The sequence below is a fragment of the Equus przewalskii genome, chromosome 21, assembly GCF_037783145.1.
Source record: "Equus przewalskii isolate Varuska chromosome 21, EquPr2, whole genome shotgun sequence".
Classification (NCBI taxonomy): domain Eukaryota; kingdom Metazoa; phylum Chordata; class Mammalia; order Perissodactyla; family Equidae; genus Equus; species Equus przewalskii.
Window position 1 is genome coordinate 37,372,168 of NC_091851.1, and position 23,841 is coordinate 37,396,008.

At 42.4% G+C, this 23,841-nt stretch overlaps 1 long non-coding RNA gene across 1 annotated transcript; it reads right to left on the reverse strand.

Moving 5' to 3' along the window:
- Positions 1 to 1,271: 1,271 nt before the first annotated feature.
- On the reverse strand, positions 1,272 to 23,681 carry LOC139078098 (uncharacterized). The gene is made up of 5 exons (XR_011530854.1): positions 23,213 to 23,681; positions 12,556 to 12,627; positions 9,690 to 9,908; positions 7,043 to 7,144; positions 1,272 to 6,338 (listed from the first exon to the last, which is right to left on the reverse strand). It is a non-coding gene; the product is annotated as an uncharacterized lncRNA (long non-coding RNA).
- Positions 23,682 to 23,841: the final 160 nt, after the last annotated feature.

The following is a 23,841-nucleotide window of genomic DNA, read 5'->3' on the forward strand; positions in this document are numbered from 1 at the left end:
TGTCTAATGTGGAGCAGGAGCACTGGGGGATAGAGTGCCTGGGGGCTGGCTAGGCCTCTCTCTCTCTCTCCCGGAAGCCGAAGGACCTAACCATGTGGTCTCTGTGTGGCCTACTTTGAACTTCCTCACAGCGTGGCAGCCGCAGGGTCGTCACACTGTTTACATGGCAGCTGGAGGCTTCAGGAGTGAGCATCCCTGTGAGCAAGGCGCAGCCGCGTTGCCTTACATGACCTCGCTTCGGATGCCACGCAGAGCCACATCTATTGTAGTTTATTGGCTACAAGGGAGACAGAAGCCTGTCCAGATCCAAGGGTAGGGGAATTAGAGTCTACTTCCTGATGCGAGGAGGGAAAATGGCAGGTCTGGAGCTCAGAGGAAAGTCAGGGCTGGAGACACAATGCGTGAATGAGTAGCATTTGAGAGGTAATTGAAGCCTTGGGTGTGGATGCTAATGGATGTTAACACCTGAAGAATTCTCTCTGCTTGGCTCTCACAGCCCCTTGGCAGAACTCTGCATCCTTATATAATTATCTAATTTTATAATCCTTATTATAATTATTTTCTGAGTTTGTTCTGTTTTGCTAGGACTATGTGGTCACCTTCCATGAGGGCAGGGACTAAGGCTGTCTTGGCCATGGTGTCCCTGGCCTCTAACACAGTGCCTGGTACACAAAAATTTCCCTCAACTGCTGAAGAGCCACAGCCAGTCTTATCTCTGCTGGAGTCCCTAAAAACAAGGAACACCTGTAGGAACACAAAAGTACCAGAATAATCCCTGGAGAATTCTTTTATGACCCTGAAGTGGAGAAGACCCTTTTAACTATGACACAAAATTCAAGAGCCTTAAAGGAAAAGGTCAGTACATTTGACTTCATGAAAAGAAAAGATATAATCATGGGAAGTAAAAAGACAAATGATAAACTGAAAAAAAATTTCATCTCAACGACAGAAAAGGCAAATTTCATAACACGTAAAGAAGTCCTACGAATAACAAAAAGATTAACAGCCCAATAGAAAAATGGATAAAAGCTAGCAACAGATAGTTCATGGGAAAGGAAAAACAAATGGTCCTTAGCAATAACAACATGAATTCAAGGATGTTAATGGAGGCACAGTTTGTAACAGCAAGAGTCTGGAAATAATGTCAATGTCCACCAACCTAAGAATGGCTAAATAAATTATGGCAAATTCATTCAATGGAAAAATAGTGGTTTAAAAAAAAAAGAATAAAGAAAGACACTGTAAAGAGAATGAAAAAACAAGCCACAGACTTGGAGAAAGTATTTTCAATCATACATCTGATAAAGGATTTGTATCCAGAATACATAAAGAACTCTTAAAACTTAACAATAAGAAAAAAAAGAACCAAAGGAAAAAATGGGCACTGAATGGACACTTCATTGTGCAACTTATAGGGATATATAGGTGTCAAATAAACGTATGAAAAGATGTCATTAGGGAAATGCAAACAAAACGCACACACCCAGTGAGATATGATTACGCACCTATTAGAATAGCTAAAATAAAAATAATAAAAATACACTTACAACACCAAATAGAAGAACGCAGAGCAACAGGAACACTTTTTCATTGCTGATGGAAATGCAAAACCATACAGCCACTTGGAAAGACAGTTTGGCAGTTACTTATAAAGTTAAACATACGCTTGCCACACAACCCAGCAATCCTAGTCCTTGGTATTTACACAAGTGAATTGAAAACTATGGTCAACCTTAAAAACCTTGCACTAATGTTTATAGTAGCTTTATTCATAACAGCCAAATCTGGGAACAACCAAGACGCCCTTCAACAGGTGAATGGATACACAAACAGTGGTACACTCATGCAATGAAACACTACTCAGCAATAGCAAGGAACAGGAACTATGTTCATGGAACAACATGGATGAGTCTTAATTGCATCTCTCTAGGTGAAAAAAACGAAACCCAAAAGCCCACATATTGTTTGCTTCCATTTATATGACATTCTGAAAAAAGGCAAAATTATAGGGACAGAAAACAGATCAGTGGTTGTCAGGGGTTGGAGGAGGGGGAGGTAGTTGACTAAAAGACTACAGAATTTTTAGGTGTTAGGTGACTGAACTGTTCTGTATGCTATTGACATGGACACGTGACTCTGCATTTTCCACAACTTTACTGTATGCAAATGTTTAAAAATCATTAAAGATGTCTTAGGATCTCAAAATGGAATGAAGATCATGACAAATGAATGTCATTGATGGGGATGGGGAAAAAAGGAGCTGACCTAATTAACTTTGGAAAGTGGTATTTTGACTGGAAACTGTAAAGCTAAGGGCAAAAAAAAGCTGCACATAAACTCTGTACTCTACTTGGCAATTTTTTTTCCTCACAGGATGAGAAATTTAAAAGTATTGTGAACTGAATGAAGACAAAATTACAATATATCAAAAACTTGGGGATGCAGTCAAAGCAATACTTAGAGGGAAATTTGTAGTACTAAAACGCTTATATTAGAAAAGCAGAGAAGTCTTAAATCAATAATCTAAGTCTCTACCTTAAGAAACCAGAAAAAGAAGATCAAATGAAACTCAAAGCAAGCAGAAGGAATGAAATAATAAAGATAAGAGCAGATGTCAATCAAATTGAAAGCAGTAAAATAATTGAGAAAATCCATCAAACCAAAAGCTAGTTCTTTGGGGGAAGAAAATCAATAAAACTGATAAACCTCTAGGGACCAGCCCCATGGCCGAGTAGTTAAGTTCGCACCCTCTGCTTCAGTGGCCCAGGGTTTTGCCGGTTCAAATCCTGGGCTCAGATATGGCACCACTCATCAAGCCATGCTAAGGCAGCATCCCACATGCCACAACTAGAAGGACCCACAACTAAAAATACACAACTGTGTATCAGGGGGCATTGGGGAAAAAAAGGAAAAATTAAAATCTTTAAAAAAAAAATTGATAAACCTCTAGCCAGACTGATCAAGGAAAAGAAGACAGAAAATCTGTAGCAGATACAGAACTCAGTTTTTGTTAATGAATAGACCACCTCTGGATTCCAGAGGCCTGGAATAAGATAAGGAAGTGATAACAGTATTTGCCTCTGGAGAGAAGGATTGCGTAGCTGGGATGAGGTGGGAAAACAGACTTTTCATTGAAATACCTTCTAGTGTTCTTTTGAATGTGCATATATATTCACCTATTCAAAAGCAAATAAAATGCTTTATATTTTAAAGAAAATGTCTTCATTTGAGAGCTGGTAGTTTTGGGTTTTTATCTCCTCAAAGCACCCATACATAGTTGTGTATCCTAGTTGAAAGTCCTTCTAGTTCTTCTGTGTGGGATGCCTGTCACAGCATGGCTGTGCCTAGATGAGCAGTGCCATGGTCTGTGCCCAGGATGGGAACCAGCGAACCCTAGGCCACCAAAGTAGAACACGTGAACTTAACCACTACACCACCGGGTGGGCCCCAAGAGCTTGTAGTTTTAAAAAGCATATTCATTCATTCATTCATTCAATATTTGGTGCTAATTATTTCCATGCATGTTTACACTTATACTACAAATGAAGGCTTCCTAAAACAATATTGTTTTGTGTATTGTAAAACTTTATATAAATGGTATCACACTATTTGAATTCTTCTATGATTTGTGTTTTTTCCCTCAACATTACATTTTTGGGTGGCTCATCTATATTTATTTATGTAGCTCAGCTTTTTTCATTTTCACTGCTATTTAGCATGCCATCAAATGGGTATCATAATTCTTGATTCAATCGATATGTAATATTGATATTATTCAGACTACACGAGTGGTATTCACCACTGAGCCATGTAGAGTACTATGGTTACATTTCATTTCTTATATAACTCCCCCCCGCCCGGTTATTAATTGCCTTGGTTTTTCACTTTCTTGTGTAACAGGATGTTAATAGGGAGCCAGTTCAGCCTCAGTTTCAGCAGATACTTCCCCATTGCACAGCAATGTAGTCCTGCCACTGAGGCAGGACTTGTAAAAGAGGCGATTAAAAACTGGTTATAGCAGGTTGATTCATAACTGCCAAAACTTGGAAGCAACCAGGATGTCCTTCCGTAGGTGAAAGCATAAATAAACTGTGGTCCATCCAGACAATGGAACATTATTCAGCATTAAAAAGAAATGAGCCATCAAGCCATGAAAAGACATGGAGGAAACTTAAATGCATATTACTAAGTGAAAGAAACCAATCTGAAAAGGCTACATAATGTGTGATTCAACTGTATGACATTCTGGAAAAGGCAAAACTATGGAGACAATTAAAAGATGAGTGGTCATCAGGGGCTGGGGGGAGGGAGGGATGAAGAGGTGGAGCACAGAGGATTTTTAGGGCAGTGAAACTACTCTGTATGATGCTATAATGGTGAATACACGTCATTAAACCTTTGTCCAAACCCATAAAATATACACCACAAAGAATGAACTCTAGTGTAAACTGTGGACTCTGGGTGATAATGATGTGTCAATGTGGGTTCTTTTTTTTTTTTTTTTTGAGGAAGATCAGCCCTGAGCTAACATCCGCTGCCATTCCTCCTCTTTTTGCTGAGGAAGCCTGGACCTGAGCTAACATCTGTGCCCATCCTCCTCTACTTTATATGTGTGACGCCTACCACAGCATGGCTTGCCAAGTGGTGCCATGTCTGCATCCGGGATCCGAACCCGAGAACCCCAGGCCACCAAAGCGGAACATTCGGACTTAACCACTGTGTCACCAGGCCGACCCTTCAATGTGGGTTCTTGATTGTAACAAACGTATCACTCTGGTGGGGGATGTTGATGGTCGCAGAGGCACTGCATGTGTGGGAGCAGCGGGGATATGGGAAATCTCTGCACCTTCTGCTCAATTTTGCTGTGAACCTAAAACTGCGCTAAAAAATAAACTCTATTAAATTAAAAAAACAAAAATTTCCAGAGATTAAAGGAGGTGTTTAGAGGGAGCTGGTGATGAGCGGTGACTACACCTCTGCCGATTTGTGGGAAGGGAGGGAGAAGGATGCTTTTCCTTCACCTCAAGCCTAAAGGAGGGTGCTACAGTCAGACCTCTTGAAGAGCTTGACATGTGTCTCCTGAAGCTCAGGTGACACAGTAGGTGGTGTTTGACCCACACTTGAGACGTATAACTGAAAGGGACTCTGGCTGGCTAGCTGCTCTGATGATGGCAGAGAGGAGGGGAGGTGGTGTTCAAGGGTGCATGACAGTGTCCTGAGGACCAGACTGGGCCATGCTGGGCAAACACCAGCTTGGATCTTGTCTAAGAGTTTTGCCCAGAGGTGTGAGGTGATCGCAGCCAAAAGAGGCTGAATGCCTGGGGGCTGAGGGCAGAATTGCAAGTGGCCATCAAATCAAGGGGTCTTCAGGTTGAATGAGGCCCCTCCCATGAAGCAGAGGGCAGGGGTCGGGGAGGGGGGTGGATTGTGTCTCCTAAGTATCACAAAAGCCGAAAGCACCCTGGAGAGGAATCCACTGTACACACCTGCCAAGGTCAGAGAGTGCCCACATGGCCTCTTCTCTCCTGCCTCCACAGCCTTCTATCCTGCAGGAACCAGAGACAGACTCCTGAGTGGAGGAGGGTGGCAGAAGGCCCGGGTAGGAAAATGGAGAAGCCCACCAGGCCCCACTGTCCCACCTCAGGTGGCCAATCCAAAGAAGGCCTAAGTGGCAGATGATTTAACTTTAAATGAACTTGGAGATTTTAACTCTTATTAGAGGCGAATCAAATGAAACTGCCAATATTCAACCATTTATGACTCACAAAAATGGCAATTTCGTATGATTCAGTTTAATGCACGAGAGTGGATTTTTTTAACTACGGAACTGAGACTGTTTGGGGGTTTTAAGTGACTGAGAGAATTTTATTACCTGACTAAAAAAGCCATGAGATTTGCCCTATACTTCCTTCAAGGGTGCCAGGGAAGCACTGGTTTCGCAGAGACAATTTGAACAGGAAAAGAAGGAACTTCACATCCAAGAATAAGCTTGTTTTCTGCCTACACCCCATAGGTCCCATCTGTTCAACAAATTGGCTACACTCAGTTTTCTATGTATTTATCACCAGTGGATCCACAAAATCTCGAGCAGAAATAGAAATCTCCTCTCAATAAATTCAGACACATCAGGCAACCTATAAATTTCTTTTTCTTTTTCTTCTTGGAGACATTCCCTCGTTCTCTGCTCTCCTGCTCTGATTGAGATGGATTCCTCTCCAGACCTGCTGGGCAGCTGGAGCACTGGCACCTCCTTCTGCCTCTTTCCTGGGCTGGATCTCCTGTTTCTTGGATTCTGTGAGTTCCTTTTTCATGGTTTGCTTTCTCACGATCCACTCTTTCTAAGAAAGGGGCATAGAAGAGACATTTTTTTTTTTTTTAAAGATTTTATTTTTTCCTTTTTCTCCCCAAAGCCCCCCGGTACATAGTTGTATATTCTCAGTTGTGTGTCCTTCTAGTTGTGGTATGTGGGACGCTGCCTCAGCGTGGCTTGATGAGCAGTGCCATGTCCGCGCCCAGGATTCGAACCAACGAAACACTGGGCCACCTGCAGTGGAGCGCGCGAACTTAACCACTCGGCCACGGGGCCAGCCCCATAGAAGAGACATTTTTGAGACCTTGCATATCTGGAAACATATTTATTCCATCCTCACACTTCATGGATAATTTGGCTGGGTATGGAATTCTAGGTTAGAAATCATTGTCCTTCAGAACACAGAAGGTTTCTTTCTCATACCAGGGGAAAAATCAGTTTCTTAGGATTTTACATTTAGATGGGAAACCAACTTTTTTCTTTTTCTTTTCTTTTCTTTTTTTTTTTGAGGAAGATTAACCCTGAGCTAACTACTGCCAGTCCTCCTCTTTTTTGCTGAGGAAGCCCATCTTCCTCTACTTTACATGTGGGACGCCTACCACAGCATGGCTTGCCAAGTGGTGCCATGTCCGCACCTGGGATCCAAACTGGCAAACGCTGGGCCGCCGAGAAGCAGAATGTGCGAACTTAACTGCTGCGCCACCGTGCTGACCCCCCCAATTTATTTCTTACTTTTTCCCTTCCTTTCTCTGTCTGTCCGTCTCTGTCTCTTTCTCCTCCTCCTTCTCTTTTTTCATCCTCTCCTTCTCTTCGTTCTCTTTCTCTTTCTTCTTCCTGGTGGTGGTGGGGAAAAATTCTACATCACTGGGTTTGCAAACTCTAGCGCTGTCAAACAACACAACATTGTGTTCCTAACACAGACTTGTATTTACATCGCAGGAAAGGAATTTGGCACCCATACTTTGGACTGTATGAATTACCATTAACAGTGAGAACACACTTATATAATCATGTATTGCTTTTCTTGGGTAAAAAATTTGCTTGTTGGGGCCGGCCCCACAGACGAGTGGTTAAGTTTGTGTGCTCCGCTTCAGCGGCCCAGGGTTTCACTGGTTCGCATCCTGGGCACGGACATGGCACCACTCATCAGGCCACATTGAGCTGCGTCCTACATGCTGCAACTAGAAGGACCCACAACTAAAATGTGCAACTATGTACTGGGGGGATTTGGGGAGAAAAAGAAGGAAAAAAAAAAAAACGAAGATTGGCAACAGTTGTTAGCTCAGGTACCAATCTTTAAAAAAAAAAATTGGGGGGCTGGCCCCATGGCCGAGTGGTTAAGATCGAGTGCTCCGCCGCAGGCGGCCCAGTGTTCGTCAGTTCGAATCCTGGGCGCAGACATGGCACTGCTCATCAAACCATGCTGAGGCGGCGTCCCACATGCCACAACTAGAAGGACCCACAACTAAGAATATACAACGATGTACCAGGGGGCTTTGGGGAGAAAAAGGAAAAAAATAAAATCTAATTAAAAAAAATTTATTTGTATCTTGATAAACAACTTTTCTATCATTCCTAATACTATAACCCTTCCCTTTAATTTTCTCTTTTCTTTATTGAGGTAAAATTCACATATGTAAAATTAACCATTTTACAGTGAATAATTCAGTGGCACTTAGTCCATTCAAAATGTTGACCAACCACTACCTCTATCTAGTTCCAAAACATTTTCATCACTCCAAAAGGAAATCTTGTACCCATTTAGCAGTTACTCTCCATTCTCTCCTCCCTCAAACCTCTTGCAACCACCAATGTGCTCTGTGTTTCTATGGATTTGCCTATTCCATATATTTCATAGAAATGGGATCATACAATACGTGACCTTTGGCGTTTGACTTCTTCCACTCAGCATAGTGTTTCCAAGGTTCATTCACGTTGTAGCATGTCGCCGTACTTCATTCCTTTTTATCCAAATAATACTCCATTGTAGAGATATACCACAATTTGTTTATATAGTCATCTGCTGATGGCTATTTGAGTTGTTTCTACCTTTGGCTACTGTGAATAGTGCCGATATAAACATTTGAGTACAAGGATTTGCTTGAGTACCTGTTTTCAGTTCTTTTGGGTGTATATTTAGGAGTGGAATTGCTGAATCACGTTAGTAACTCTTTGTTTGGCTCTCTGAGGAACTGCCAAGCTGTTTTCCACGGCCACTGAACCATTTTACATTCCCATCGGCAATGTACAAGTGTTCTTTCTCCACATCTTTGCCAACAATTGTTATTTTCCTTTTTTTAAAAATTATAGCCATCCTTGTGGGTGTGAAGTGGTATCTCATTATGGTTTTAATTTGCATTTCCTTAATGACTAATGATGTCGAGCATCTTTTCAGGTGTTTTGGGCCATTTGTATATGTTCTTTGGAGAAATGTCTATTCAAGTCCTTTCCCCATTTTTTAACTGGGTTGTTTTTTAAAAAATATTTAAAGAGCTCTTTATATTTTCTGGTTACTCTCTTTAATTTTTGAGGCTACCTGAATTTTCACTGTTGTATTAATCTGGTAATATGAGTATTACACTATGTGGGAGAAACATTTCTTGCCTAATGATATCCATTTTCACATTTTTTATTGCAATAGAACCCCAGCTTTCTTTCTGGGGTGACTATGTGCCCAGAACAAATGCTATATTTTCTAGTTCCTCTGCCTCGAGATGTGGCCACACTGTTAGGTTAAAGAATTAGACATCCAAGCTGTCCATATTAATTAGACAAATTAGCTGGAAATGTGAGAATGGGGTTTAGGAGAGAGGTTATTCAGCTATGTCCCTGTTGTCCCCTCCCCACTGCCTTCACGCATCACAGTTTGGCATCTGGCTCACATAATATTCCTCATCATCCTGGTGATCTCAGCATTCACAGAGACAGCCAATCCAAGATCCTGGTCATTCAGTTGTAAGACCTTTTCATTTCCAGTGACCTTCTCTTCCATCCCACCTCAGTCATCCCTCCTTATGGCGATACATTGGGTCTTGACATAAAAAATAAATATTCCAAAACGTCGTTCTACATTGCGGTCACAACCCTTCCAGCTCCCGCACTCAATGGCTCACTAAGACTGTTCTTCTGCTTCATCAGGACCCCAGGCTATTTAGCCATCTGCGTTCTCCCCTTTCATCAGCTTCCTCTATCCTTCACGCCCTTCCTTATTCAGCAAGGTCTTATGGTCCATCATTTCAAGAACACTCTTTCCAATACCCTAAACTCCTGTGACAATGTGTATTTTGATTGTACTGTTTATCAAAACCTGAGCTATCTGCTCTGTCAGTGTCTATACTGGAAAACTTACTCGTCTTCCCAAAACCAAACAATAACTCACCTGCGTCTGAACCAATCTTCTTCCTGTTGCCATAGGAGTGGTTGGTGTCTCTCCTATCCAAACCAATCCTTATCTCCTCCTCTCCTTCATACGAATCTTACACTATCAATGATTCATTTTCTTTTCTGGATTCATTTTCTCTTCTGGATTCATATTTAAACGTTAGCTCTCAACTGGATCCCTCCAATCTTTATTTACACATTTTCAAGTCTCTCTTATCTAAAAAACAAAAACAAAACAAACAAAAAATACCTTAGTCCCATTTGCTCTCCAGCTCCAGCCCATTTTCTTCCTTCTCTTCACAGCCAAACTTCTTGAAAAGTAAAACATGTCACTAAATCCACTGGGCATTTTCAGATCTCTTGTTCCCTGATCTTTCACTGGCATTTGACATAGTCCATCACTCCCTTCTAGAAATATGCTCCTCTCTGGGCTTCTGGATCCTACTCTCTTCTAGTTTTTATCCCATTTCTCTGAACACTCCTTTTCTGTCTTTTTAAGTTCTCAAAATGAGATAGGTGAAAGTGTTTTGCAAATCTGAGCATTGTAATTAGTGGAAATCATTAATTTTTTCTTGTTAATCCTATAGAGAAAGGAATGCATATGGAGCAAAGTTAAAAGGCTGACTGGAAAATTAAAGTGATGGTTTTGTTGAAATGGTAGGATATAGGTGTTATCTTTTGTCTTTCTCAAGTTTTCTTTATAGTTTAACAGTGTTTTGTACTGTATATTTTTATTTAGGTATTATTAACATGCACTAATAGTGTTTTAACAATAAATATAAATCAAGCATATTTTTTAGGAAAAAAATCAACTCATAATACTGTTCTAAGAATGTAAATGTTGAATGTAGTATGGTAAAGTTGGTGTGGCCACAGGAGGAAATAAGAACAAGGCTCTTCTTCTTCAAGGAAGAAGTTTATTACATTCATAGGCCCCAGAGAGGAGATCTCTGTGTGCCAGGCAGGGCCACAGGGGAAGCACCAGGTATCGGTCAGATGGCAGAAGACAGGAATGAGGGGAAAGCCTGAGCCAGAGCCTTTACTGGCATTTCTGAGGGAAAGACAAGACAAAGTTTAGGATTGGCTAGTTTGAATAATCTCAGCAGGCTCTGGGCTGTAGGGATGGTCTGTAGTTGTCTGCTACCTGGCCCCGGGATAATTTAGAGCAGGAGAAATATTGGCTTGCTGTGTGAGAGTTAGATAAGGAGGTTGTTGGGACTATAGACTACAGATTGGTTGGTTTGCATATGAAAGATGTGCTCCCAGCTGAGCCCTTAGCTATCTCTAAGAATTGAGTACCCTGGGACCAGCCTGGTAGTACAGCAGTTAAGTTCCCACGTTCCGCTTCTCAGCATCTCAGGGTTCGCCAGTTTGGATCCTGGGTGCAGACATGGCACTGCTTGGCAAAAGTCATGCTATGGTAAGCGTCCCACGTATAAAATAGAGGAAGATGGGCATGGATGTTAGCTCAGGACCAGTCTTCCTCAGCAAAAAGAGGAGGACTGACAGTAGTTAGCTCAGGGCTAATCTTCCTCAAAGAAAAAAAAAAAAATTGAGTACCCTGGGAAGAGCAGCATGTGCCCTACCAACAAGCTTTTTAAGATGTCAAAATATCATAAAATACAGGGGAAAAACACGATTAATACAGCACCTTTCAGAGAAGTGCATTACTCTTTTAGATGTTGACCTGATATTTTCCATCAAATATGAGAGGGAAGGATAATGCTTAGACACAAGGCATGAAGCAAGCATATTACCTCACAGCTACAGCTGTTGCATGCCTGGATCAAAGACTATGACAGGATTGTCTAGATTAAATGTCCTCTATGTTTAAAAGAATAACATTACCCAAGGCCAACAAGGTATGCCAGTGAAGGAAAAGCTTTTGAAGGGTGTGGGCATGAACTGTGCTTGTGAAGGGGACCAGCCGGCTTGACAAGTTTTTGTTTATAAGCCTTAGGAGAATGCAAAAGGAAGTAACTGCCAGTGTGGTGGGAGTCCCTTGGTTTTCATCAGCGTTTTTAGGAGGAAAGAGGAAGAATCATAGCTCAGTTAATGTGATAAAGGGTTGTCATGGTAAGGAGCTCAGAGTTTGATTTTAGATGGACTTGGGTGCAAATCCTGCATCGGCCACTCATTGGTTTCTTTGGACAAGTCAGCTAACGATAATAAATAAGATTTATGGAGCACTAACTATGTGTTGGACACTCTTTTAAATGCTTTGCATATATTAATTAATTTAACCCCCACAACAGTTTTCTGAGGTAGGTATTATAATTTCCTCCATTTTATGGACGCAGAAACTGAGGCACAGAGTAAAGCCACTTGCCCAAGATCAACGTACATTTATTAAGTGGAGGAGCTGTTTCCAACAGAACCTTCCGTATATCTCATATCCTTCCAGTAATTTCTTGTTCCTGCTTGAATTAGCTAGAGCTGGTTTCTGTCGCTTGCAATCAAAGAACGCTAAGTGAGGCAATAAATTACAGGGTTCTTTATGTATGTTATCATACGTGTATAAAAAATTTAGCGCCAAATAAACAGTAGATATTATTCATATTCAATGAGATGCAGTCATGCCTCGCTTAACAACAGGGACACGCTCTGACAAATGCATCATAAGGCAATTTTGTCATTGTGCAAACAACACAGAGTGTACTTACCTGGCATAGCCTACTACGCACCTAGGCTATACGGTACAGCCCCCCATCGCTCTTAGACTACGAGCCGATACAGCATCCTACACTGAATACTGTGGGCAACCGTAACACAATCATGAGTATTTGTGTATCTAAACATAGAAAAGGTACAGTAAAAATACAGTATAAAAGATAAAGAAATGGTAGAACATGTAGGGCACTTACCATGAAAGGAGCTTGCAGGACTGGAAGTTGCTCTGGGTGAGTCAGTGAGTGAGTGGTGGGTGGACGTGAGGCCTGGGACATTATGGGACACGACTTTAGACTTGATAAACACTGTATGCTTAGGCTACACTAAAATTCATTAAAAAATATTTTTCTTTCTTTAATAATAAATTAACCTTAGCTTACTGTAACTTTTTTACTTTATAAACTTTTAAATATTTTTAAATTTTTTGTCTCTTTTGCAATAACACTTCCCGTAAAACACAAACACGCTGTATAGCTGTACAAAAATATTTTTTTCTTTACATCCTTATTCTTTGAGTTTTTTTCTATTTAAAAGCTTTTTTTTACTTTAAAAATTCTTTTTGTTAAAAACTAAGACAAAAACACATGCATTAGCCTAGGCCCACACAGAGTCAGGGTCATCAATATCACCGTCTTCCACCTCCACACCTTGTCCCACCCGAAGGTCTTCAGGGGCAATAACACACATGCAGCCGTCATCTCCTGTGACAACAATGCCTTCTTCTGGAATAGCTCCTGAAGGACCTGCCTGAGGCTCTTCTCGAGGAGGTGTCACTCTTCAGAAATATGTCCATGGTGGTTTGCTTGGTTTGTTTCTTTTTTTTTTTTTAAAGATTTTATTTATTTATTTATTTATTTTCCTTTTTCTCCCCAACGCCCCCCGGTACATAGTTGTATATCCTTCGTTGTGGGTCCTTCTAGGTGTGGCATGTGGGACGCTGCCTCGGCGTGGTTTGATGAGCAGTGCCATGTCCGCGCCCAGGATTCAAACCAACGAAACACTGGGCCACCTGCAGCGGAGCGCTCGAACTTAACCACTCAGCCACCGGGCCAGCCGCCTGGTTTGTTTCTTTTTTTCATCATAGATGTGCTTGTAACCAGATAATGCACCATGAATGTTCCTCTCTATTAATGAAAATCTGTTGTGCTGGGGTCCACGTTTACAAACTTTTTAAGGAGCTTGTTGAGGTCTGCAAAAGCTTCTGCTAAACCCTTCACTGTGAATTTTCTTGAGGGTTCTTCTTTTTCTTCTCCTGTAGTTTCCTCTTTTCTATCCTCTTCTTCAGCTAAGCGTTCCTGTCCCAGTTCCAACAACTCCTCATCAGTAATTGCTCAGGAACCACCTCCAGGAGCTCCTCAATGTCATCCGCATCCACACCCAGGTTAAAGCTGTTGGCCATTTCAACCACAGCCTTCTTGATTTTTGCAACCTCTTCATCATCGGCAAATCCTTTCAAGTCATGGATGAACGTCTTGAGTGTCTTCTTCCAGAGGCCATTCATACACTCCTTGGTGACATCACCCCAAGCCCAAGCAAGGTTCTTGATGCAAAGATGTTGTAATCCTTCCAGAGTTGCATCGGTGTCTTCTCAGTATCTTCCTCAGTTGCAGCAATAGCCTGGGCAAAGGTCCTCCTCGGGTAGTAGGCCTTAAAAGCTGCTATAACTCCTTGATCCATTGGTTGAATCAAAGAGGTGGTGTTTGGAGGCAGAAACATCACTTTGATATTGGGATGAAGATCACTAATAAATGGAGGCTCTCTGGGAGCATTATCAACAATAAGCAAAATTTGAAAGGCACATTATTCTCCAAACAGTACTTCTCCATTTCGCTGGCACAGCGATTCAGGAGGGCATCTTGGAAGAGGAGGCAGGTCATCCATGACTTCTTACTGCTCCTGTAGTACACTGGCAGTGTGTGCTTACTGATATGTTTGAAAGCCCTGGGGTTCGCACTGTGCCAGATCACAAAGGGTTTCAATTTGTAGCCTGCAACATTGCCCCCAAGCAAGACTGTTGTCCTGTTCTCAAAAGCCTGGGAACCTGGCATTGACCTGGCCCCTTACGGACGGAAGTCCTCTCAGGCATCTGCTTTCAGAATAGGGAGGTTTCATCCATATTGAATATTTGCTCTGGCAAGTGATTTTCCTCCACAATCAGCTTATCTAGAGTTTCCAAAAATTCTCCAGCTGCCTTCACATCAGCACTCGCAGACTCACCCTCACTTTCACATTACGTAATGAGTAATGATTCCTGAACCGTTTAAACCACCCAGAGCTGGCAGTAAATTCAACATCATAGTCTGGTCCAGCCTTTTCTTTCAACATTGCAGACAAATTTTTCGCTTGGGCTACGATCATCATGGTGCTGAGACAGACACACTTCTGTGTCTGGTCTTGAATCCAGGTCATTAGAAGTTTCTCCATGTCTGGTATGGGCCCTTCTTGAATTTTTGTTAGTCTCGTTGCCTTCAATGAAGCAGATCCTTTAACAGCTTCTTTAACAAGAGCGTAGCTATGGGGGAACGGGACAAGCCTGGCTGGTGAGCAATAACCATCACTGATTTTCCACCTTCATAGTCCTTAATCACTTTTTTTTTTCAGGAAGATCAGCCCTGAGCTGACATCTGCTGCCAATCCTCCTCTTTTTGCTGAGGAAGACTGGCCCTGAGCTAACATCCATGCCCATCCTCCTCCACTTTATACGTGGGACACCTGCCACAGCATGGCTTGACAAGTGGTGGGTAAGTCCACACTTGGGATCCGAACCAGCGAACCTGGGGCCACCAAAGTGGAACGTGCGAACGTAACCGCTGCACCACTGGGCTGGCCCCTTAATCACTTTTAATTTCATTTCCAGGTCAATCACTCAACGTGGCCTCTTACTGGCAACATTAGCAGTGGATTTTGTACGCTTAGGGGCCATGACGAACAAAACAACCCAAGATTAAATCAAGCACAAGAGAAAATGATGCAATCAAGAGATGTGGTAATGTGAAATGTATGAGGCTGCTGCCAACGTAACACAGCATATACTGTTTCACAGTGAATTTTTTTTTAATAGTAGAAATGATGACGATTTTTAGGCTGCTTAATTTTAAAACGGCTTATGATGAGGATTTTTAGGCTGGTTAGTTTTAAAACTACAGATGAGATTCAGGCTCCAAGGAGTGAAATTTGTTTGCCCCTTTGTTGGGAAACATTTACATTTCCAAGGAAAACCTCTATCTGTGAAGATGCCTCCCTTCTGTGCCAGGAAGAAGGGGGATGACCTTATCTCTAGAGGCTCCTGATCAATGCCAGAGGCAAGAACTTGAGTTGTTTACTGTCTGGCAACCTCATGTAACTGCCCCCCCCCACCCCCCAACAAATCCTCCTTTGTCTTTAGCTAAGGATAATATTCAAGGGGTGACTTCTGCCATTTACTCAATCCGGTTTGATTCTTATCTAAAAGTTGTGGGACCGCCAAATGACCAGACCCCACCTGCACTGATACCATTTTAACTTTTTTTTCATGTTCTTTCCTTTGTCTTGTGAAGAGATGACTCACGTACCCATGCCTTATAAAATTAGCCCTAACCCTCAACTCGGGGCAGCAGCAGGAGCTCTGACTGCCCGTGGGTCTTGTCCCCACGCACCAGCTCTGCCTGCCCATGGGCTCTGTCCCCATGCCAGCGGGGGCAGCAGAAGCGGCGGCAGCAGAAGCTCTGACTGCCCATGGGTCCTGTCCCCATGTTACACTATTCTCTAAATAAAAGAGCACTACTGCCAGATCTTAAGAGTCTAAGAAATCTTTCTTTCGACTCCTTGGCTCACCGACCCCGCATCAGAAAGAGTACACTCTAAAATAACAGTAAAAAGTATAGTATATTAAATACATAAACCAGTAACATAGTCGTTTATTATCATTATCAAGTATTTTGTAGTGCACATAATTGTGTGTGCTCTGCTTTCGTACAACTGGCGGCGCAGTAGGTTTGTTTACTCCAGCTTCACCACAGGCTCCTGAGTCATGAGTTGCACTATGATGCCACGGTGGCTGCAACATCACTAGGTGACAGGAATTTTTCAGCTCCATTATAATATACAAGACCACTGTCATACATGTGGTCCATTGTCAGCATGCGGTGCACGACTGTCTAAGGAAGATTGTAAAATGAAGAGAAGATTAATGTTAAAGTAAGTTAATTGGAAATTGGTCTACGAATTTTTTTTAAAGAATCTCAAACTTACAAAAAAGTTGTAAATACGGTTCTGATCTTTGTTTTCGTCCTGAACCCTTTAAGTAAATGCTATCTTGATTCCTCATCGCCCCCAAATACTTTAGTGTGTATTTCCTACAACAAGGACTGTCTTCTATGTGATACAACCATCCAAATAAGAAAATTAATATGCTACAGTGCTATATCATCTAACCCTCAGACCCCTTTCAAGTTTTGCCAGTGTGTCCAATAATGTCCTTTGCAGCAAAAAGATGTTTGCATTCAGATTGTCCTGTCTCTTTAGTCTCTTTCAAGCTGGAATAGCTCTTCAGTGTTCCCTTCACCTTCTCGTCACGACGCTTTTGAAGACTGCAGGCCAATTATTTTGTAGCATGTTCCTCCATTCAGGTTAAGTGAGTATGCTTCCCTGACCACACGCCCCTATCTCTCTTATCAACCTGCCTTCTTTTCTTCATCTCACTTATCACCTGTCTGTACTGGTTGACAACCTAGAAGAGTGTGCCCTTGGGCCAGTTCCTTTACCTCCCTGTGCTTCAGTTTCCTCACCTGCAAATGGCGATACAATAGCATCAAAAGGAAGGTTACATTTCAAATTCATGAGAAAGGTTGGCTCTGGGGAGGGACGTGAAAGGGAATGAGATGGCAATGTCCCCAGTGTCTGTCTTTGTCCCAAAGCCTGGAACAAAGTATGAGCTAAATAAATATTTGTGGAATTAATGAAAATATTATGTTAGTAAGCTGATCTTGAGTTGGTGCCACTGTTTAGTAGTAGAATATTGCTCAATATTAATTATTGAGTAGGGGCCAGCCCCGAGGCCAAGTGGTTAAGTTCGTGTGCTCTGCTTCGGCGGCCCAGGGTTTTGCTGGTTTGGATCCTGGGTGCAGGCAGACACAGCACTGCTCATCAAGCCATGCTGTGGTGGCGTCCCACATACCACAACTAGAGGGGCCTACAGGTGATGAAGATCAAGGCTGCCCCAGGGAGAAAAGCCCAAGGCGTCCTGCCCTACATACCCATCTACATGTCCTCTGGGAAGGAGAGGATGTCCTGATCTGATCCCACCTGATTCTTATCTAAAGTTATAGGACCACCCAATAACCAGACCCCACCTGCACTGATACCATTTTAATGACTTTTTTACATAATCTTTCCTTTGTCTTATAAAGAGATAACTCGAATACCTATGCCTTAAATTTTTCCCTACCCTCAACCCATGCCTGCAGCTCTTACTGCCCATGAGTCCTGTCCCCATGCTATTCTCTGAATAAAGGAGCACTGCTATCAGATCTTGAGAGTCCAAGACATCTTTCGACTCCTCTCACCGAGCCTGCATCACAGATAGATTATACAACTATGTACTGGGGAGCTTTAGGGAGAAGAAGAAAAAGAAATAAAAAAAAAAGATTGGCAACAGATGTTAGCTCAGGGCCAATCTTTAAAAAAAAGGATTATTGAGTAACGTCTACTTTGACTCTCTGAGAATAAAATCAGTTGGAAACTCTCTGCTTTGAACTGGGGGCAGGGGGATACTGGGTTCTCCTAAATACAGCTAAAGTTCTGGGGCTCATGTCAGCCTCCCAAGAAGAAAAATAAGAAATCTTTCTTTCCTTTATGCCAGTCTGGTCTTCCTAGACTCTGGTTTGGGGAGGAGATAAGAAATTGGGTGAGGATGGTGAGGAGGAGGGTGGAAGTGAGGCGTGGGATTTTATAAGCATGCGCAGCAAATCTCCAAAGCTCTCAACATCTTTGACCTCCAAGGATCTCGGAGGACTTGCTCACTCTTGGGCAAGGCTGTCAAGATTTCCACATCTACCCAGATCTTGCCAATTGCAAATCATTTCGGGGAATTAAGATGTGAGGGCAGCCTGGCTTTGGCCCCATCTAATCAATATTTAATGAGGCTGCAGCCCCTGGGGCCCCATGTGTGGTGCAGGGAGATGCACAACACTCATGGAACACAGTCTAGAGGCAAGGATTGAGGCAAGTATACGTAAGTCAGTGCCAAAAACGCCTTGTGCCACGACAAGTCCACACAGATCATCGTGGTATTCTGGGGAGAACAAGATCTTATCTGTAGGAGGAGAGAGTCCTGACGGGGTTGATAAAGGAAGCTGCATTTCCAGGTCTGTTTCCTTGGGAACACTGCACAAGCCCTCCTGGAGAGCAGATGCGTTTCTTTAAAAATTGCCTCAGCTCTTGGTATGCCATTTTACCACTTCTTTTATTCATATTGTGTTTTCCCCCTCAAACTGGGAAGAGTGGCAATGCTTTTTTTTCCCCTCTAATTATAAATATCTGGTCAGTTTTTCAAAAATCTATAGAGATATATATAGAGAGACAGAGACAGGGAGAACGTGAGAGGGAGAGAGGGAAATGTCCTATAAGGAACTGGCTCATGCGACTATGGAACTGGCAAATCCAGAACCCGTAGGGCCGATGTCCTGGTTTGAGTCTAAAGGCTGGAGGGTGCTGTCGAGTCAGGAGGAGCTGATGCTCCCGTCTGTGAAGACCATCAGGCAGGAAGATTCTCTCTTCCACAGGGAAAGGTCAGTGTTTTTTTTCTACTCGGGCCCACAACTGATCGGACGAAGCTCCTTCAGCATGGAGGGCAATCTGCGCTACTCAATATAGTGATTTAAATGTTAATCTCATGCGAAAACTCTCTCACAGAAACACCCAGAATAATGTTTGACCAACATCTGGGCATCTTGTGGCCCAGTCAAGTTGACACATATGATTAACCCTCACACTGACCAATACACAACTCTCTGACTGGATTTAGTTGCTCATCTTCAACTCAAAGCAGTAGCTTCGCCCCTTCCCATGGTCGGGACTCCACAGCCCCACATAAACATTAGGCCACACCCTTCTCATAACCTTGAGGCCAACACCTCTATTGCTTTCTCCTCTGGGTCTCTTCAGTTTAAGCTTCCTTGGTGGGCCTGAAATTCAGTTTCCCCTCTTTGAGTTGGTGAGTCCACAACAGCAACAAGCACAAAATATCAATTATTTTCTTAATAACTCATCCATATTTCATACATAAAAATGGAATCATATCACACAGATTGTTTTATAATCTGTTATCTTAAGATATCTTAGATAATATCCTATGTCAGTGTAAATGGAGCTACATATATTGTAAGGGTTACGGTACTCCATTGTAGGAATATACCAGAATTGAGGGAACTATTTCTTTATTGTTACACAGTAGGGTCATTTACAAGCTTTTCACCATGAGAAATAGTTCTTTGACGGGCCTTCCCTGTGGCTGAGTGGTTAAGTTCATGTGCTCTGCTTGGGTGGCCCAGGGTTTCGCCGGTTCAGATCCTGGGCACAGACCTAGCACTGCTCATCAAGCCATGCTGAGGTGGCATCCCACATAGCACAACCACAGGGACCTACAACTAGAATATATAACTATGTACTGGGGGGCTTTGACGAGAAGAAGAAAGAAAGAAGATGATTGGCAATAGAAGTTAGCTCGGGTGCCGATCTTTGAAAAAAAAAGAAATAGTTCTTTGATGTACTGTGTGCAAATGTTTGGATATATAGTTTTTGGCTAACATATCAGTCAAAGTTCAGTTATGAGACAGAAACTATACCAGTTTTTTTAGGCAGATTAGCCCTGAGCTAACATCTGCTGCCAATCCTCCTCTTTTTGCTGAGGAAGACTGGTCCTGGGCTAACATTCGTGCCCGTCTTCCTCTACTTTATATGTGGGATGCCTGCCACAGCATGGCTTGACAAGCAGTGCCATGTCCATACCCGGGATCCGAATTGGTGAACCCCGGAGCGCCAAAGCAGAACGTGTGCACTTAACTGCTATCCTACCGGGCCGGCCCCTATACTAGTTATTTTTATTTTTATTTTTTTTGTGAGAAAGATTGGACCTGAGCTAACATCTGTTGCCAATCCTCCTCTTTTTGCTTGAGTAAGATTGTCACTGAGCTAACAGCTGTGCCAGTCTTCCTCTACTTTATGTGGGACGCCACCAGAGCGTGGCTTGACGAGTGGTGCTGGGTCTGCACCCGGATCTGAACCTGCAAACCCTGGGCTGCCAAAGCGGAGCGCACGAACTTAACCACAATACCACCAGGCTGGCCTGCTATACTAGTCATTTTAACAGAGAAAATTTAATGTAAAGAATTGGTAAGGATCCCAAATAGTCAAAGCAATCTTGAGAAGGAAGAACAAAGAAGAAGAAGAGAGACAGAAAGAAGAGCAAAGTTGGAGGCATCACACTTCCTGATTTTAAACTACATTACAAAGCTATAATAATCAACACAGTATGGTATTGGCATAAAAATAGACACACAGATCAATGGAACAGAATAGAGAGCCCAGAACTACACCCATGCATATAAGGTCAACTAATTTATGAAAAATGAGCCAAGAATACACAATGGAGAAAGGACAGTCTCTTCAATAAATGGTGTTGGGAAAACTGGACAGCCATATGCAAAAGAATGAAACTGGACCACTATCTTACGCCATACACAAAAATTAACTCAAAATGGATTAAAGACTTGAACATAAAACCTGAAACCATAAAACTCCTGGAAGAAAATACAGGCAGTAAGCTCCCTGACATTGGTCTTGGCGATGATTTTTTGGATTTGATACTAAAAGCAAAGGCAACAAAAGCAAAAATAAATAAGTGAGACTACATCAAACTTAAAAGCTTCTGCACAGCAAAGGAAACCATCAACAAAATCAAAAGGTAACCTAGCAAATGGGAGAAAACATTTGCAAATAATGTATCTGATAAGGGGTTAATATACAAAATAATAACGAACTCATAGAACTCAATAGCAAAAAAAGAACAATCTGATTTAAAAATGGGTAAAGGATATGAATAGACATTTCTCCAAAGAAGACACACAGATGGCTGACAGCTGCCTGAAAAGGTACTCAACATCACTAACATCAGGGAAATGCAAATCAAAACCACAGGAAAATAGCAGCTCATACCTGTTAGAATGGCTATCACCAAGAAGGCAAGAAATAACAACTGTTGGTGAGGACTGGAGAAAAAAGGAACCCTTGTGCACTGTTGGTGGAATGTAAATTGGTGCAGCCACGATGGAAAACAGTATGGAGGTTCCCCAAAAATTAAAAATAGGATTACCATATGATCCAGCAATCCTACTTCTGGGTATTTACCCAAAGGAAACAAAAACACTAACTGGAAAAGATATCTGAACCCCCATGTTCACTGCAGTATTAACAACAGCCAAGACAGGGAAGCAACCTAAGTGTCCACTGACAGATGAACAGATAAAGAAGATGTGATATATAGGCCAGCCCGGTGGCGTAGTGGTAAAGTTCACATGCTCATTTTGGCAGCCTGGGGTTCGCCAGTTCACATCCCAGGTGTGGACCTACCCATCACTTATCAAGTCACGCTGTGGCAGGCATCCCACATATAAAGTAGAGGAAGATGGACACAGTGTTAGCTCAGGGCCAGCCTTCCTCAGCAAAAAGAGGATAATTAGTGGCAGATGTTAGTTCAGGGATAATCTTCTTTAAAAAAGAAAATACGATATATAGACACAGTGGAATGTTATTTAGCCATTAAAAAGAAGGAAATCTTGCCATTTGCAACAATATGGATACACCCTGAGGGCATTATGCTAAGTGAAATTAGTAAGATACACACAAATACCATATGACCTCACTTATATGTGGAATCTAAAAAAAAAAAGCCACCCCCCAAAAACTGAACTCATAGAGATTGGTGGTTGCCAGAGGCAGGAGGAGTTGGAACAGAAAAATGAGTGAAGGTGGTGATAAGGTACAAACTTCTAGTTAAAAAATAAATAAGTTGGGCCAGCCCAGTGGAGTGGCATAGTGGTTATGGTCAGACACTCTGCTTTGGCAGCCTGAGGTTTGCCAGTTTGGATTGCTGATTTGGATCTTGGGCATGGACCTATACACTGCTCAGCAAGCCATGCCAAGCCGGCATCTCACACACAAAATAGAGGAAGACTGGCACAGATGTTAGCTCGGGGACAATCTTCCTTGCCAAAAAAAGAAAAAAATTTATGGGAATGTAATATACAGCATGGTGACTATAGTTAATACTACTATGTTGTATATTAGAAAGTTGCTAAGAGAGTAAATCTTAAAAGTTTTCATCACAAGAAAAGAAAATTTGTAAGCGTGTGTGGTGATGGATGTTAACTAGACTTATTGTGGTGACCATTTTGCAATATGTACAAATAACAAATCATTATGTCGTACACCTGAAACTAATATAATGTTGTATGTCGAATATATCTCAATTAAAAAAAAGAGGCCGGCCCGGTGGTGCAGTGGTTAAGTGTGAACGTTTCGGCTTTGGCAGCCTGGGGTTCACCGGTTCAGATCCCGGGTGTGGACATGGCACTGCTTGGCAAGCCATGCTGTGGTAGGCGTCCCACATATAAAGTAAAGGAAGATGGGCATGGGTGTTAGCTCAGGACCAGTCTTCCTCAGCAAAAAGAGGAGGACTGGCAGTAGTTAGCTCAGGGCTAATCTTCCTCAAAAAAAAAAAAAAGAAAAAAAAGAATTAACCAGATGAATTAGCCATTTATTTCTACATAACAAATTACCTCCAAAACTTAGTGGCTTAAAACAAATATCTATTACCTTGTAGTTTCCGTGGGTGAGGAATTCAGAAGTTGTGTGGCTGCAGGGTTCCGGCTCAGGGTTTCTCATGAAGGTGTGGTCAATATGTCAGCTGCACCCCTCTGAAGGCCTGACTGGGGCTGGAGGATCCACTTTCAGGATGGCTCCCTTACAACACAGAGGCCTCAGTTTCTTACTGGCCGTTGGCAGGAGGCCTCAGTTCCTCATGATGTGGGCCTCACTGTAGGCTGCTTGAGTGTCTCAACATATGGCAGCTGACTTCTTCCAAAGCATATGATTCAAGAAAGAGAGCAAGATGAAAGCCACTGTATTTGTTATGAACTCCACCACTGTCACCATACGCTATTCTTTAGAAGCAAGCCACTAAATACAGCCTACCCTCAAGAGGAGAATTAAGCTCCGCCTCTTGAAGAAAGGAAATCAAAGAATTTGTGGACATATTTCAAAACCACCATACCAGGTGCTGAAAACTTCAAAAGCAAAAGGGAACACTAAGTATTACGGGGGGGTGGGGGGGGGGGTAATTGCAGGAAGCAGCCCAAGAGCTGGGGGAACAAAGGGAAGAGGCTGGAATGATTAAAACTGAGAAATTTAGAGAAGGGATCCTACGCAGCTGAAGCTCAGAGCTC